This window comes from Mustela nivalis (genome assembly GCF_964662115.1).
Source record: "Mustela nivalis genome assembly, chromosome: 4".
Lineage (NCBI taxonomy): Eukaryota > Metazoa > Chordata > Mammalia > Carnivora > Mustelidae > Mustela > Mustela nivalis.
In genome coordinates, this window is record NC_139023.1 from 146,474,921 (window position 1) to 146,493,462 (window position 18,542).

General features: G+C 36.6%; 1 protein-coding gene across 1 annotated transcript in view; it reads left to right on the plus strand.

Annotated features, from left to right (window-relative positions):
- FREM3 (FRAS1 related extracellular matrix 3) overlaps nt 1-18,542 on the plus strand; it is a gene marked incomplete at its 5' end in the record, with an annotated part of 97,627 nt that overhangs the window by 31,873 nt on the left and 47,212 nt on the right. The window lies entirely within an intron of this gene.

Sequence of the window (18,542 nt, forward strand, 5' to 3'; positions counted from 1 at the left end):
TCTGGATCAACTTTTTAACATCTTTAAAAATCTGCCATGAGGGGCACTTGGGTGGCTCAGTCATTAAGCATTTGCCTTCAGCTCGGGTCAAGATCCCAGGGTCCTGGGATCAAGCCTCACAATGGGCTCCCTGCTTGGCCAGGATCCTGCTTCTCCCTCCACCTGCCACTCCTTCTGTGTGTGCTCTCTCTCTGTCAAATAAATTAAAATATTTTAAAAAATAAAAATAAAAATCTACCATGAGAAAAAAAAATGTCTGCCATGAGAATGTACTCAGTGGAATACATACATCTTTTGGTCTATTAGCATATTTCAAATTTTCTCCATAATTCAAATGACTGCCATTTAGGTATTGAGCTATATGATAACTTCTAATACAGAACACTTCTTATTTTTTATAATGCATCTTTCTGAAATAAATACATATTTACTTAAGCCTAGAATATATCTTTATTATATAAAGATATATTTTGTTTTCTTATGTATATTTTTGATCCATTTTTAATTTTCAAAAAACTTTTGATGGTAAGGCTGACCATTAGAAAAAACCTCATACACGTATTTTACAACATTTCTCTTCGGACCTCAGCTCCCCACTCTGTAGATCAGGGGTCTTCTAGTGTCGATTCATGGATAAACCTCAGAAGCTCATAAACACCCTCAGAATTTGGAGCATATTTTTTAACAAAATTGTCTTAATTTTCATCAGTTCTAAAAACATCAGTGACCTTAAACTGCATCAATAACAATTTTTTAGCCAAAAGAGTGTGCTTTATATTTATTTATTCTGTATTGACTTTTTCTGACTCCCAGAATTATAATTTTGTCTATTTTTATAATTTTGCTCTTATACAAAGACCAATTTTGTGCTCAGTTATTTTGTAGTCTTTTGAATAAAATGACTTTTTATGACTCTTTACAACTGTAAAATTGTTTACTTAAATTTATTTGTATTTACATGAGATTTTCTAACCAATATTTTGGTTATCACTATGTACAGGACATACATATTAAAATCGTGGCAGCTTACAATGTCTTGGTAGACATTGGTCTCTACCTTCTATCCAAAGCATGAGCACTGTTTGCACTGTTCTTGAGAGATGATGAATTTTCAACCTTCGTCTGGACAACAAGAAACTGTATATTTTAAGTTGATCTAATACATTGTTGATAATTTTTTTTTCATTGTTGATAATTTTTTTTTAAATTTTTTATATAAGCTTTTATTTATTTATTTGACAGAGATCACAAGTAGGAAGGGTCAAGCAGAGAGAGAGGAGGAAGCAGGCCCCCTGCTGAGCTGAGAGCCAAATGTGGGACTGGATCCAAGTGTTGATAATTTTAATTATTAGAAGTTATCTCTTTTACAGAATCCACGTTAAGGACTTGAATGTTATGCTAAAAGTGAAATGAGACCATTAAAAGTACTTATATTTTAAGATATGGACTCTGAAGTGTACAGAATGAAATATAGCTTTAAAAAGTCAGTCAAGAGGCCATTACAGATACACAAGGGGAAAAAAAAAAACTGATGGTGGTCTGGAGAAGTTTGACATAGGAATAGAAACTTGAAGTTTCTTAGGAGGCAGAAAAAAAAATATTTAGTGGTTGGTTAGATTTAGAGGAAAAGAAACAAAACAAATAACCCTCAGGTTTCAGAGTGAGAGTAAGACCTTTAAGTGAAGGAAGAACTCAGAAAAGATGAGCAGAGTTGAGGTCTCTTAACTGCATTTGTAATGACTACGGGGCATCTATAAAGCTCAGATAAGACATCCAGACTTAGGGGCACCTGGTTGGCTCAGTGGGTTAAAGCCTCTGCCTGCAGCTCAGGTCATGATCTCAGGATCCTGGGATTGAGCCCTGCATCGGCCTCTCTGTTTGGCAGGGAGCCTGCTTCCCTTCCTCTTTCTCTGCCTGCCTCTCTGCCTACTTGTGGCCTCTCTCTCTGTCAAATAAATAAATAAAATCTTAAAAAAAATAAAAAAGAAATCCAGACTTAAACATATATTTTCAGAATCTTAAAAATGAAAACATAATTGAAACCATAAAAGTAGATGACATTGCAATTCAATAAAAAGACAAAGAACCCAATTTAAAAATAGGCAAAGAATATGAACAGACATTTCTCCAAAGATGAAATACAAGTGACCAATAGGTACATAAAAAGATGTTCAACATCAATAGACATTAGGGCAAGGCAAAGAAAAAAGAAAAAGAAGAAACTGAGAGAAAAAAAGATAGCATTTCACCCTTACAAGTGTGGTTATAGTAAAAAGAGAGATAATAACAAAAGTTAGCAAGAATGTGGAGAAACTGGAACCCTCATATGCTGGTGCCAAATTCTGGAAAATGGTTTGGAAATTCCTCAGAAAGTTAAATATAGCAATTCCACTCCTAGATATATACTCAAGAGAAATACAAAAATATGTCCACATGAATGTCACGAATTGAGGGTAAGAGGATGGTGAAAAGAAATTAAGAGACAAAGAGATGGGGGCAGGAGGAGCACCAAGGAGGATGTCCAATAGCGCGGATTTTATTCAAGGCTGCGAGGCATTATATAGCTAACAGAAACAATCATAAGAAAGTATCTATTTTTAGCTGATTACTAAAGAGTTTGTAACATGCACAGAAAATCCTTCAAGCTTTCCCATTATCTATTTCCCAAGCACCAATAGCAGACCTTCTAGCGCCAGATGTACTGACTTCAAGGCCACTCAAGACACAGTTTGTGTAAGCACAGCACAGTCTTAAAGTGGTGTAGTCTATAGCCTGTACAAGGACAGCAAGGACCAGCCAAGAATTTCTGACCCCGACCAAATCCTCTCTATCTGACTAGCAAATGTGTGGGAAGTCATGTAGGCGAGCGCACAACACATAGCACAGACCCTTTCTCAGTGCTACTCGACTTTATCAACCTAAGCCTTTTGTTCGGCTATTTAGCCTTTAAAGGAGGCACAAGTCAGGGCGTGGTTTGATCCTCATCTCAAGGCTTAACGTGGCCTCCCACACATGAAAACTTGCACACAAAGCTTCACAGCAGCATTATTTATAATAGCCAAAAAGTAGAAACAACCTAACGTTTATCAGCTGATAACTGGAGACATAAAATGCAGTACATCAATACAGCAGAATCTTATTCAGCAATAAAAGGACAGTAGTACTGACAAGTGCTATAGCATAGATGAACTTTGAAAACATTATGCTAAGTAAAACGAGATAGTCACAAAAGACCAGTTATCATATGATTCCACTTACATGAAATGTCCAGAATAGGAGAAGCAGAAAGTCGTAGTTGGTTATGCTGATGAGAAGTGGGAGAAATGAGGAGTAAGTGCTAGTGGATACAGAATCCCTTTTGCAAGTGATGAAAAATGTTTTGAGATTGATTGTCTGATGGTTGCACCATGCTGTGAATATGCGAAAACCACTGAACTGTACGCCTCAAGGGGATGAGTTGTGTAATATGTCAATTATATATCAACTTCTAAATTTATTTCTTTTTACTTTTATTTCTTTTTATTTAATTCCAGTATAGTTAAAATACAGTGTTTCTATGATTCACCAGTTCTAAATATTACTCAGTGCTCACTGTGGTAGGTGCACTCCTAATCCCCTTCACCTAGTCCACCCATCCCCCATCAACCTCTCCTCTGGTAACCACTAGTTCATTATCTCTAGTCAAGAATCTGGTTTCCTTAATTTGTCTCCTTTTTTCTTTGTTCATTTTTGTTGTTTTTTTAAATTCCACATATGAGTGAAATTACATAAGATTTGTCTTTCTCTGACTGACTTATTTCACTTAGCATTATATTCTCTAGATCCATTCGTGTTGTTACAAATAGCAAGATATTCTTTTTTATGGCAGATATATATATATATATATACTATCTCACTATGGCTGATATCTAACCTCTCTCTATATAGATATAGATATATATCACTTCCTCTTTATCCATTCATCAATAGACACTTGTGTTACTTCCATATCTTGACTATTGGAAGTAATACTGCAATAAACAAAGGGTTGCATATATTTTTTGAATTACTGCTTTCATATTCTTTGGGTAAATACCTGGTTGTGGAATTACTGAATCATATGGCAATTCAATTTTTAATTTTTTGTGGAAACTTCATATTGTTTTCGACAGTGGTTACGCCAATTTGCATTCCCACCAATAGTGCAAGAGGTTCCTTTTTCTCCATATCCTCACCAACACTTGTTATTTCTTGTCTTTTTGATACTAGACATTCTGACTGGTGTAAGGTAATATCTCATTGTGGTTTTGATTTGCATTTCCGTGATGATCAATGATGTTGAGTATTTTTTTTTTAAGATCTTATTTATTTATTTGACAGGGAGAGAGATCACAGGTAGGCAGAGAGGCAGGCAGAGAGAGTGGGGAAGCAGGCTCCCTGCTGAGCAGAGAGCCTGATGTGGTGCATGATCCCAGGACCCTGAGACCGTGACCTGAGCCAAAGGCATAGGCTTAACCCACTGAGCCATCCAGACACCCCTCAATTTTATTTTAAATGAATGAGATTTCTCATAGAAAATATACAAAGTAAAACAATAGAGAAGACCTAGGGCATACCACTGCAAGACAGTGATATTTAAGAAATAGAAGGAAGGGGAACCCACAATAGAGACTAAGCAGAGTCGATTAAGAAACTAGGGTGGGGGTTGGGGGGGGGTGTCGTAGCTGTCAGTAGTGTGCTAAAGCCAGCTCTAGGAAAGTCACTTTTAAATACTCAAGATGGTAGGAGTACTTATGGCCTTGGACATATTTACACCAAAGAAATTGACAATACTACAAAGCAGGGCTTTATTTTTCAGAGAACTGGTTTACTATCATTCCACCAGTTACTAAGTAAGAGGTGCTAAAGTACCAAGTATCATTTGAATCATTTTACATACATTCACTTAATGACTCCTCACACCTACCCTAAGAGAAAGGTCCTATTGTTATCTCCACTTTAACTGTTAGGAAACTGAATCCTAAAGATGTTTAGAGACTCACCCAAGGTCAGGCAGCTAATCAGTGTCAGAGCCAAAAGTTGAGAACAGACAGTCTAGCTCCAGAGACCTGAAAAACAGGGAAAATGCTGTGTCTTGTACGCCAAGGGGTGACAGTGCTTCCAGAGAAGGGTAATCATTGAGAGTGTCAGGTGCTGCTAAAGGTCATATAATTGAATAAGTACTTACGTTTCCACTGGATTTAGCAAAAGATGAGTCATTGGTGACATTGGCAAGAGCATTTTCAGTGGAATGAAAAGATGTATGCCCCTGTTAAGTGAGAAAGGATGAAAGATTTAAGACTCGTGTTGTCTCTTCAATGACTTTTTTTTTTTTTTTGAATTGTCAGCATTCCCTGATCAGAGTGAAGGCACAGTAAAGAAAGACAAAAAGAGCAAGGACCCCAGTGATACTAGAGAAATCACTATTACTGGCAAGAAAAGTGAAATGGGCAGAGACAAAACTGGTCTCCGAACTTTTAGTTTTCATGAGCAATGCATTCATAATGAGAAACCAGCATTAAAGATACAAGGAACAATTTGAGCACATGTTTGAAATCAAAATTACCAGGCCTTTAAAGTGAGACTATTTGCTGTAGGTTTCAGAAAATATATTTATCCGCTGTCTTTGGTAAAAATCTGTATTTTTGTCAATATACAGATAGAGATGTTTAATTTACTCATTTTTAAAAGAAAAAGTATACTAATCCTTGTTTCTAGTGTGCACCCAAGTCCTTGCATTGTAGTCTTGTTCCCAAATTAAATTAAAATTTCCATGTGCCAATAACAGCAACCACAAATGAAAGGGAAAAAAAGGAATGCCTATGGAAATGTATGAAATTAATTATGTCGTGTGTGTGTGTGTGTGTGTGTGTGTGTGTGAACAATGATGCTGAAACAGAAATCGTAAGATCTTAGAACTCTGATAGGCAAAACTTCAGATACTATTTATGTAGCATGTATTAGTCCTTCAGCAACCTTCATTTTCATTTTCTTTTGTTTACTCATACCACTATTGGAAATACCATATCCAAGGGCAAATAATCTGAAATGCCCAAAATAAGTTTTTGACAAAAAAAAAAAAAAACAGTAAAAATTTGCAGGTATAAATATGCTGGATATTCTCCTTTAACCCACAAGATGTTGCCCGCATTTTCTCCAGCCTGCCCTGTGCTAGGGGAGGCTGACCTGTTTAGACTGCATGAACAGATCCCTTCTGCTCTGGCTTCCAGTTGTGTTTAGCCAATGAGAGGCACAGGCAGGAGAACAATCAGATGGGAGAAGAGTATAGCTGGGATATTTACAGCCCTGAATCCACTTATTTCTGTGCTGTTTTTCCTTTTTTTTTTTTTTAAGATTTTATTTATTCATTTGACAGAGATCACAAGTAGGCAGAGAGGCAGGCAGAGAGAGAGAGAGAGGAGGAAGCAGGCTCCCCGCCGAGCAGAGAGCCCGACGCGGGACTCGATCCCAGGACCCTGAGATCATGACCTGAGCCGAAGGCAGCGGCCTAACCCACTGAGCCACCCAGGCACCCCTGTGCTGGAATGACCCTTGACCCAAAGCCTTAACTCCAGAGAGGCAGCACATTCCATTCAGCAGCTCCAATATTCTTTCCCTCCACGTGCATTATTGCTACCTATGGGCAATGACACTATCCCTTGCTTGTTTCCCTAAATCCTGCCCATATCATTATAAATTATGCCTCTATAAAAATCATCTAGTGAGAATACAGAGCAATAGGAACCCTCATTCATTGGTGGTGGAATGGAACGTGGTACAGCCACTTAAAAACATAGCTTGGCAGTTTTATGCAAAACTAAACATAATCTTATCATACAATCTAGCAATCACACTTCTAGGTACTTACTCAACTGACCTGAAAATTTATGCCTAGACAAAAGCCTGCACATGAATGCTTATTGCAGCTTTATTTAAAGTGAGAGAAACCAATCTGGAAATGCTGCATATGATCTGATCTCAATTATATGATTACATAATATTCTGGAAAAGACAAAACTGTAGAGAGAGTAACACAATCACTGCTTGCCAGCATAGGTGAATTACAGAGGATTTTAGGGCAGTGAAGCTATTCTGGTATGTTACTCTAATGGTGGGTACATTATATCATGCATTTGTCATAACGCCATAGAACTTAAAACACAAAGAGTAAACTTTAATATATGCCAATTTTTTTTTAAGATTTTATTTATTTATTTGACAAACCAAGACCACAAGTAGTCAGAGAGGCAGGCAGAGAGAGAGGAGGAAGCAGGTCCCCCGCTGAGCAGAGAGCCTATTGCGGGGCTGGATCCCAGGACCACGGGACCATGACCTGAGCCAAAGGCAGAGGCTTTAACCCACCAAGCCGCCCAGGCGCCCCAATGTGTGCCAATTTTAAAGCATTATTTAGGTCAGGGGAATGCTAGGATGGAATGCAGACCATGACCAGAGAATCTAACTGTATTACAAATGAATCTAACTGTATTACAAATGTATAAAACAGGCTCAGTGTAAGAGGATACAACAGAATGTTTATCACCTCACTCACTTTGGAAATGAGTTAAATCTGTAAGACTAAAGGCAAAAGAAACTGCACATAAGCACTATACTTTTTTTTTTTTTTTTAAGATTGTACTTATTTATTTGACAGGGAGAGAGAGAGAGCACAAGCAGGGGAAGTAGCAGGCAGAGGGAGAGGCAGGCTCCACACTCAGCAGGGAGCCCAGTGCAGCACTTGATCCCAGGACCATCGGATCATGACCTGAGCCAAAGGCAGACACTTAACCAACTGAGCCACCCAGGTGCCCAGCACTACACTGTTTTTGATAAAGTTGTTTTCTACAGGAGTAAGGTTAACAATTAAATACTCCAATGTATATATCATGTCATTGAACAATTAAGAAAATGGTGGGTGGATGGTCGGACCCAGGTTTCTCACTGCTGGAATACAAGTTTACACACAGGCAAGGGGAGAAGTCCAGAATAATCCATGTGGTAATGAGTCAGAGTTGAAGACATCAGTATGAACTCACATTTAGCTTAATAGAGATATTTACATATAGAGATTGCTATGAACATGAATATATACATGAGTTAGTATACATGCCTATATTTCCCTGTCCTGACAGCTGAGAGAGTCAGACAGCAATGATATTCCAGTAACAGTGAGCACACCAGTGCCCAGATTTGGTTTCTAATATTATTCTCCAATAAAAGGAATCAGGGGTCCTTGAAGAAATGGCTGATTCTAATACCGGGACCAGAAATATATAAGATGAGCCTGGGACATCTTAAATGTCAGAAAGTAAAGAAGTATTTTTAAAATTTCTACATCAATGCGCTTGTTAAAAGAACATAGGAGTCAACTGAAAAAGCTCCAGTGACCAAAGCTGGAAACAAAGAATAACATATATATCCATTAGTCCATACTAACAACAACAACAACAACAAAAAACCTTAATAAGGCTAAAAGACAAATCCCCCTTGCAGAAGAAGTCTAAATAATGTATAGAGATACACATCCCTCGAGAGGGGAATAAATCCCTGCTCTTCCACTGTGGGCTGTACCTAGTGACTTTTTTACCAGTAAATGCATTATGGAAAGGGTGGGGGAGAGTCACTTTACAGTGGAGGAACCTGACAAATAGGACTTCAGCCAGGTGATTGAGGTCAACACCAACAATGATAAATCATGCTAACATATGCACCGTTAATATGACAAAATGAAAATGGCCCTTCACCCATGACCTTCTCAAAACCCATAGCCTAATCATAAAAAAGTCATAAAAATTCCATTAGAGTAGCATTCTACAACATACCTGACCAGTTTTCTTCAAATTGTCAAAGTCATGAAAAAGGATGTCTGAGGAACCAACACAGCCAAGAGATGTCTAAGGGGATCTGACTACTCAATACAACATATCCTGCTTGGGATCCTGAAACAGAAAAGGACATTTCATGAAAACTAAGGGAGTCTGAATAAACTATGGGCTTTAGTTAATAGCGAAGTATCAATATTGGTTCATTGATTGCAACAAATGTACCACACTGAGGTGAGAAACTGGTTGAGAAGGTAGATAAGAACTGTCTGTACTATCAGCCAGTTTTAATTTTTAATTATTTATTTATTTATTTGACAGAGAGAGAGAGAGATCACAAGCAGGCAGAGAGGCAGGCAGAGAGAGAAGGGGGAAGCAGGCTCCTTGCTGAGCAGAGAGCCCGATGTGGGGCTTGATCTCAGGACCCTGGGACCATGACCTGAGCCAAAGGCAGAGGCTTTTAACCCACTGAGCCACCCAGGTGCCCCTCTCAGCTAGTTTTTATGTAAATCCAAAACTGTTCTAAAAAATGAAGTCTATTTTTCAAAAATCTCCTCAATTACCCAGTTTAATTGTACAGTTTTCTTGGTAGGATACTGATTGATAATCCAAATGTCTAACCAGAAGAGAATGGTTAAGAAAATACTGTTTCTCTTGACTAGATATAGCATTATACACCTGTTAAAAAATCTTTTAATGTAGGGCACCTGGATGGCTCAGTGGGTTAAACCTCTGCCTTCGGCTCAGGTCACGATCTCAGGGCCCAGGGATCGAGCCCCACTTCGGACTCTCTGCTCAGTGGGGAGCCTGCATCCTCTTTCTCTCTCTGCCTGCCTCTCTGCCTACTTGTGATCTCTCTCTCTCTCTGTCAAATAAATAAATAAAATCTTTTAAAAAAATATTTTAATGTAAAGTATAAAGGGAAATGTTTAAGTTATATGGAGTAAATATTTGAAAAGCAGAATACATCATTTCATCTGTGTCATGTTTGCCAACTGGGTTTATTTTTAACTTGAAAGAAGAAAAAAACTAGGACTGGCATCAGTATGTGAAGAGCACTTATGAGTAGTAGAAAATAATTTTTCTGCTACTGTCCTTTCTACTTCTTTCTGTTTTCCAAATTTCTATGATTATATACTATCTCTGCAATGAAAAAAACAATAACATACTTGAAAGCTTTTGATAAAGTTTTATACTTAATTATATTTCATGGCTTACCTGTTATTTTAATTTTAGAATTTCAGAATTCTGGCATAGTTATAAAATTCAAAATGTTGGTTATTTGCTGTATGGTTATGGGCTGAATAGTGTTCCTCTAGAATTCATATGTCAAAGTCCTAAGTTTTGGTACCTCAGAACACTATTGTATTTTTAGAGAGATTATTAAAGAGTTATTTAAGTTAAAATGAGATCAAAAGGGTGGACCCTGATCCAATCTGACTGGCACCCTTATAAAAGGAGGAGATTAAGACAGACAGACAGAGGCACCTAGGTGGCTCAGTTGCTTAAGTGTCTGCCTTTGGCCTGGGTTATGATCCTGAGGTCCTGGGGTTGAGCCCCATATGGAGCCCCCTGTCAGGCCCCAAGTCAGGCTCCCTGCTTGGTGGGGAGTCTGGTATCCCTCTCCTTCTGTCCTTCCCTATGCTCATGCTCTCTCTCTCAAATAAAAAATAAATAAATAAAATCTTAAAAAAAAAAAAAAAGACACAGACAGACAGGTACAGAGAAAAAACTATATGCTGACACAGACATAAGGCAAACACCTATAAGTCAAGGAGAGAGGCCTAGAAAAAAAACACCTGTGCTGACATCCTGAATTTGGCCTTCTAGCTTCCAGAACTGTGAGAAAATGAATTTCTGTTGTTTAAACCTCCAGTCTGTGGTACTCTGTTATGACAACCTAAGTTAACAGAATGAAGCACTATTCAGCATGAATCTCATTTCTTTCTGCATCTTTTTCAACTAGCTCTATATTGTACGATTCAATAATTAGTTTCTAGGAATAACTATTTGTTCCTAAAAATAGTATCACTGTGAAAATAATTTGTTTTAATCTGATATTAGCTCAGTTGAAGACATTGGAAAAATAAGTTTTCATTGAAATTTGTTGATGCTAAAAATAATTGAATGGGCTCCGTGAAGATAAGTTATGTGGATAAGGTACAAATTCACACATATTCTCAAATAAAAACAAAATGAAACAAACAAACAAACAAAAGCATGCAGAGAGAGAAGTATGAGACCTGACATTGGTGGGTGAGCATTAGAATCATTTGGGAAATTTCTTAATTTTTTAAATGGCCAATGCCTGGGTCTTGCTCCAAAAGCTCTGGTTTAAAGGCCTGGCATGTAGTTGAGTCACTGGAATGAATTGTAAAAGCACCTTCAATTTTAATGTGAAATTAGACTTGAGAACTGCTGCTTTGTATTAAGAAAATGCTACCTGAGTTTTCATCTGGGTGAGTGCCTAGCGAAGATTTTTTTTAAATTCTTCTCTTAGTTATAAAATCAATAAAAAACAAACTGAACAGTGGAAAACAAAGAATATCCTACCATCAGTAAAACCAGGGAAAAGCCACAACCTCAAAGCCTAAAATTTGAGGACAAAAGCACCTTTACTGATCTTATAAAGAGGGAATAAGAAGAACATTAACCAGCTTTGGAGCAGTGATTTGAAGTCAACTAAATTGTAAAGTGAGGTTCTCAATTGTAAATAACTAAACAGAAGGCATTAGGTGTATGGAGCCCCAGGAAGTCATAGGACAAAAGTGTCTACCAGCTAGTCAGCACGCATGGTGGATTTTGTCACTTTCTGTACAGTGATCTCTACTATCTCCTGGACCGTGGACATTACATCAATGGGCTCCCTAGAGGTGCTCAAATTGAATATCATGATTCAGGATCCAGAGGCAAAGAGGGGCCAGGAGGGTCTCTGAACCACCTTCAATACCTGTGGCCACGGTGGGATTTCCAACCCCCCCACCCAGGAAGGGACCTGCGCATTTTTATAGATGAAATCACAAATTTCCTGGCTGTTGTGTGGGTAATAAAATGGAAGATTCCGTCTCTGTGAGAAATTAATGGCGATAAGACTGACTTGTCAGTTGGTGAGATGAGAAAGTGAAGAGGTTTTGCGTGTTGCAAGCTCATAACTGTATCCCTAGCTCACCTGTACCTTGTCATGTGCTGTGCTATAAATTTATACAGAGGAAAACATTGGATCAGAAATGCATCTGCAACTCAGCCCTTTTCAGGTGACTAGCTCATCAGCTTGCTAAAATCCATACTATTAATGTACACAATGGTCGAATTCCCAAATCTAATCTATGGCTACAGGTGGGAATATAGTTCTTTCTCATTCCTACAGCATTTGCAGATAAAGGCATTAATAAAATGTTCCTAAGTAATATACTTAGCCCTCAGTCTTCAGAAGGAGATGATTTATTTCAAGGAGAATCTTTCTAACCTGAAATTATGAGTTGTGCTTTGCCATAATGAGCTATTGTATAAGAAAATCATCTACGTGAGAAGCAAGGTGACATACAGTTCATTGTAAAATTCTTAACACGGCTACCTGGTATGCGATATTAGAAATCACTTCAGTGAGTTTGTAGGCACAAGTGATGTAGACTGTATTCTCTATCCAGACAGGGAACTCCAGGGTCAGTGGCTTCATGCTTACTTTGAAGCCTGCAAAGAAGATAAGGACTTGTAGAGAGAAGATACTGAAAAGAAGGTAGAAATACTCTTTATTCAAGTCACTGGCTTCTCATATCTTTTGGAATCATGGGCTCTGATTCAAGCCAAATACTCCACTATTGAGTGTGACTTCCCTGAGTATACAACAGTTCATTTTCACAAAAACTTCAAAATGAAGCCTGTGGTCACTGTATTAAAAGTGCTTCAGTAAAGACATTTAATTATTCACAGGCAGCTAAGCAATTCCTGTATATCTTTTCTTAAGAAATTCTAAAAAGCCAGTATTAATTAAAATTCTGTTATTTCACTTGGTTACCTTGCTTTATAAATTATGGCCTCTATACAATCAATTTTTTAAAATAGATTGAATGATGTCAAGAAATATGCTTGCTGCCATCAGTATGTGGAAGCATGGAAATATGTTCAATCTGCAAAGAGCTGTGGAGATGTCAGTTTAATACTTTCTTCGATAATTTAATCTATGTTATATGTGAATTATTATAAACTTAACATAACTGTGACTTTCCTCTGCTTATCTGTTTGTCGACTGTAAGCCATGAGAATGTTCTAGAATAATTTTTTAAAGTTTTCCTTTAATTACTTTTAGTACACATTCTAGGTATTCATTGTAAACATTGTGATCTTAATGCACCATAACTAAGATGCATATTTATTCTTTTTTAAATTAATTTATTTATTTGGGAGAGAGAGTTGGTGGAGGGGGAAGGGCTGAGGAAGGGGGAGAGAATCCTCAAGCAGACTACCCACTGAGCATGGAGCTCAACTTGAAGCTCAGTCCCAGGACCCTGAGATCATGACCCAAGCAGAAACCAAGAGTCAGCCACTTAATCAACTGAGCCACCCGGATGCCCCCCTTCTTTTTAATTTTTTCTTTTTTTTTTGTTAAGTAAGCTTTTCACCCAACCTGGGCCTTGAGCTCATGATCCTGAGATCGAGAGTCATATGCTCTATCTGCTGAGGCAGCTGGGCACCCCATGAATGATTTTATTCTTGAAATGTCAGTCTCTTGCATAGATAAGTGAGGATGCTGATATAAAAATACATGTTTAGGAGGGTGAAATACAATTACATTCTATGTTGGTGGTACATCTTTTTGAATTGAATATTGAAAGGCATTTCTTGGGGTGCTTGGGTGGCTCAGTGGGTTAGAGCCTCTGCCTTCTGCTCAGGTCATGATCCCAGGGTCCTGGGTTCAAGCGCTGCATCGGGTTCTCGGCTCAGCAGGGAACCTGCTACCCCCTCTCTCTGCCTGCCTCTCTGCCTACTTATGATCTCTGTCTGTCAAATAAATAAATAAAATCTTAAAAAAAAAAAAAAGAAAGAAAGAAAAGCATTTCTTTTAGGGGCACCTGTGGCTAAGTTGGTTAAGCATCCAACTCCTGATTTCATCTAAGGTTATGATCTCAGCATTGTAAAATCGAGCCCCACATCTGACTCTGCATTGGGCATGGTGTCTGCTTAAGGTTCTCTCTCCCTCTCCCTCTGCCCCTCTGCCTCCCATCCCTATCTAAATAATAATAATAGTTATTATTATTATTTTAAAAACATTTCATTTGGGGAAATATATTTTGGAATTAAGTTTCCCTTTCCCTGCAGAGTCTATCAGAAGAAATATTAACATTTACCATATAATTCTGCAAAAGAAATGATTATTTAATGTTATCAAAACTCTTGATGATTTCATATACTAAATATAGTCATTTAAGTTGTAGTTTCAGTTTTTCAAAATTGTACTATGTCAAATAGTTTCTAATCAAAAATGTTTTTTAACTTAGATATTCTAGATTTTGTTTCTTATCAAATAATAGTATTTATTACGAATTTTCTAGACAAATGTAACAAGTTTATCATAATTGGGAACAAATCAATATAATTTAGATTAATACATTTTTACCTCTCCCACATCATTCCTTACATTTTGCTTTCATGTTTTAGTTTGGATCCATATGCAATGGCTATTTTATATAGTAAGTTCAGAAAAATATGTTGAGGTGATGAAAAAGATTAAATAAGGAACATTTAGGACAATGAGGTTCTGTACTTAAAATCTGATGAAACAAAATGTGAAATAGATACTTACAATAAAGGATTTCTGTTTTATTTGTTTTGTCTTGTGTTTAAGTTTTACATTGTTTGGGGGATGAGGGGAAGGCCATTAGTGTCCTGAAGGAAATTAGATCTGTGATATAGATAGACACAAGTTTTGGAAATTGCTGTGTAGAGTTTAATAGTCATAGTTAACTTTACTTTGAAAATTAGTCTAGCATGCTTTGTATTTCAATCATATGAGTGCCCCTGTGCAAAGTTGGCTTCATGGATCTGTATATTTGAAATATGCAGCTATGAATTTATTCTCTGAAATTTTATAGGAGTTTGGTGTATTATCCCAAATGTCTTATATTCTCAGACAAGTGTTGTAAAATACTTGGATTATTTCAAGATGTTTAAAGCTAACAATGTGAGTACCAACAGCTAAATGCCATTTCAAATGGCAAATTCCAGTTACATAAATAGAATCTTAAAATCTGTTTGTATCTATAGGAGTGTTAGAACAAGATTTTTTTGTCTACTTCCCCAATGTTATAAATGTTCCCTTATCTTTTTATAAACCATTTTATTACAGAATCAATAGAATTTTGCCCAGTTGATTAAATGAATGGAATCAATTAAACAACTTTTATAGTGTTAGAATGAACTTGAAAATGTGTTTTGGGTGGGATTTTCATCTATTGGTGGAATATTTTTGTAGAACCATGAATAATATGTAGTATCCTTAAACTTTTTGCTTACCAATCTCTTTAAGTATCACAGTATGTGCCTTGGAGAACTGGGTGAGGGGGTGATCATTTTTCTACCATACTCCATAGTCTTTGTTCAAATCATCTTGAATAGAGATTCACTGAGCCATTACTGGTAGACTGGGCATAGGTGCCAGTCAAGATATTGTTGTAGGCTTTTCAGAGAGATTTGTGTAAAGGTGAATGTAATAGGGAATAATAGCTCTCATGTTAGCCCTGGGAGTATGCATGGATGTTAGGAACAAAGTGAGATGTTTAAGATACTGCTCCCATTCTTTGAGGAGACTTTGTGTGTTTTTAGCATTAAGAAACTCATACTTTCTTTCTCTCCCTGATATGAGGAAGTGGTGATGCAACATGGGGGCTTAAGTGGGTAGGAGAAGAATAAATGAAACAAGATGGGATTGGGAGGGAGACAAACCATAAGTGACTCTTAATCTCACAAAACAAACTGAGGGTTGCTGGGGGGAGGGGGTTTGGGAGAAGGGGGGTGGGATTATGGACATTGGGGAGGGTATGTGCTTTGGTGAGTGCTGTGAAATGTGTAAACCTGGTGATTCACAGACTTGTACCCCTGGGGTTAAAAATATATGTTTATAAAAAAATGAAAAATTAATTAAAAAAAAAAAAAAGAAGCTCATACTTTCTGTACCGGTTTTGGGATCCTGGTGCAAGGTAGTAATAGGTTCATATTGTTTCTCTTTATATTGACCATTTAAGAGATTCTTAAACATAAATCTCAGCAGAATATTTTTAAAAATATTACTCTAATTTACACTGTGGCTTGCTGAGAGTATCTCGTGCCTTTTTATGTTAAGCTACAGAGCTTGAATGTTTGACTTAATAACTGGTATTAAGTCCAATTTTTGCAGATATGAAAATGGTTGTTAGAAGTGGTATATGAGGAGCGCCTGGGTGGCTCAGTGGATTAAAGCCTCTGCCTTCGGCTCAGGTCATGATCTCAGAGTCCTGGGATTGAGCCCCTCATCGGACTTTCTGTTCAGCAGGGAGCCTACTTCTCCCTCTCTCTCTCTCTGCCTGCCTCTCTGCCTACTTGTGATCTCCGTCTGTCAAATAAATAAATAAAATCTTTAAAAAAAAAAAAAGAAGAAGAAGAAGTGGTACATGAATACATATTTAACAAGCCAAATTCAGTCCTGTTCCCTTTTTTCATTATATATTTATAAAATCTTATCTGACAGTGATATTTGATTTTTTCCTCCTTCCAACCCCATGCTTCCATTATCTTCTGGAAATCGAAGAGATGTAGTCATAAATAATCATCTGAAATCAATGAGCACAAAACTCATCAACTAGGTCTTCCTGGATGTATATAAAAGAGTATAAATGAAAATCTGCAGATTAGTGTAAATTTTATCTTGTGTATATTTGAGTATCATTTATCTATCAGAGATGATCCAGCTTTTTGGTTTTGGACTGGAAACAGCCAGTAGTTCTGACAGCACAGTGGAATAACAGGAACCGAAAATCGGGTTTATCAGTTTTTATGTTAATGTCTATACTTACTCATACAGACTTTCATTACCTAATATGATGTTGCTTCTTGAGTTGGACATTCATTTTTGTGAGGTTAGATTCTGAAAGCAATCAATTAACACACTGTTATATTAATTAATAGAACTCCATTCTTTGAGTCATGAGTCTAAGCTAAAATACATTTAAAATATAATCTAATGATTACAAACTGAAGTATTACCCTTTCTTATTTTCAGGGTTATTAAACTTTTTCCTTCAAAAAAAAAGGCTTGAGATGGTACATATCTCAGTGTGAATGTAAATCTTATGTATAATAAGACATGTGATGATTATAACTATTACTTCAACTTAAGACTTAAGCATATCTCATTGGCTTCTCTAAATAAAATTGTTCATTAGGGGATTATAAAAGAAAAAGATGTAAGTAATCTCTTAATTACAGTTATTTCCATTTTTGCTGAATATGTTAACTTCATTTTAAGGTCATAAATATATGTTGATAAACCATCCAGGTTTAAAGAAAAGAACATTTTCTGAAATGTTAGAGACCTCAACTTTTAAAATTATACAGACATGTATTTTAGATTACATATGGACTTCTGTATGATTTTAGAATTCCTACTTAGTAATATAAATAAAAATACTATCTAATAGTTTGGTTTCCTGCCTTAAATTGCTTTCGGTAAGCATTTTTACTGCAACCCAAAGTGATAGAAGCTTAAGCTTTCAATATTAATCATTTAGTTGACAAAGAAAGTTAACAATGTTGTACACTAAGAAGGGAGTTTTGTTATTGGTAGCAATTTGCATTTCTTCACAGAAAAGAAGGCAAGTGCTGGTAATTGTCACACACAGAGGGAAAAAAAAATTAGAAGTATGTCATAAAGCAGCCTTGTCTTTATTTTGAAATGGACTTGCTCTGATTTTTCTTCTTTAACCAGTTAGATTTTAGAGTGTCCTTTGGGGACACATTAAGTCAAAACGTTTTGTCTTTGTCAGTTTTTGTTTTTTAAAGAAGGCTTTAGTTACAATGAATCACTTTTTTTTTCTTTTTATTTCCTGTTGCATACCACCTCTGTGATTACAATGTTATGTGTTGCATTTTAAATCTTTGGAGAGAAAAGCATATCCACTTTTTTAAGTTATTTTTCCTTGTCTTTGAAGCTCAGTCTATAAATGTATTACTAAAAAGGAAATTACTTCAATTAGCATTACTTAAATACTTGAAAACTGAAATTAGTATCATATATTATAAGATAATTTGGAATTTTAACAAATATTTTTACACTAAAAAATTTCATTTCTCAATCATAATATGAAAGGGATGAAAGATTTGTACCATTTGAATGGGAAAAAATATGTAATGGGCAAAGAAAATAACCTTTTGTGTTAGGGACACCCAAAACTTAAATGGTTAGTAGGTTTCTGTCCTGAAATCTGCTTTCCCTTCTTTACTATACTTGATACACTTATTGAACTATTGATATTATAAAACCGCAGGGATAAAATCATCATGTCTGTGTTCAGTAGGAATCCTACAGCTTTTCTAGTTATGAAAATTTGCCAAGATATTTATTTAAAATAGTAACTCTTGATAGTTGTCTTTCTCTGCTTGACTTATTTCGCTAAGCATGAGGAAGTGGTGATGCAACATGGGGGCTTAAGTGGGTAGGAGAAGAATCAATGAAAC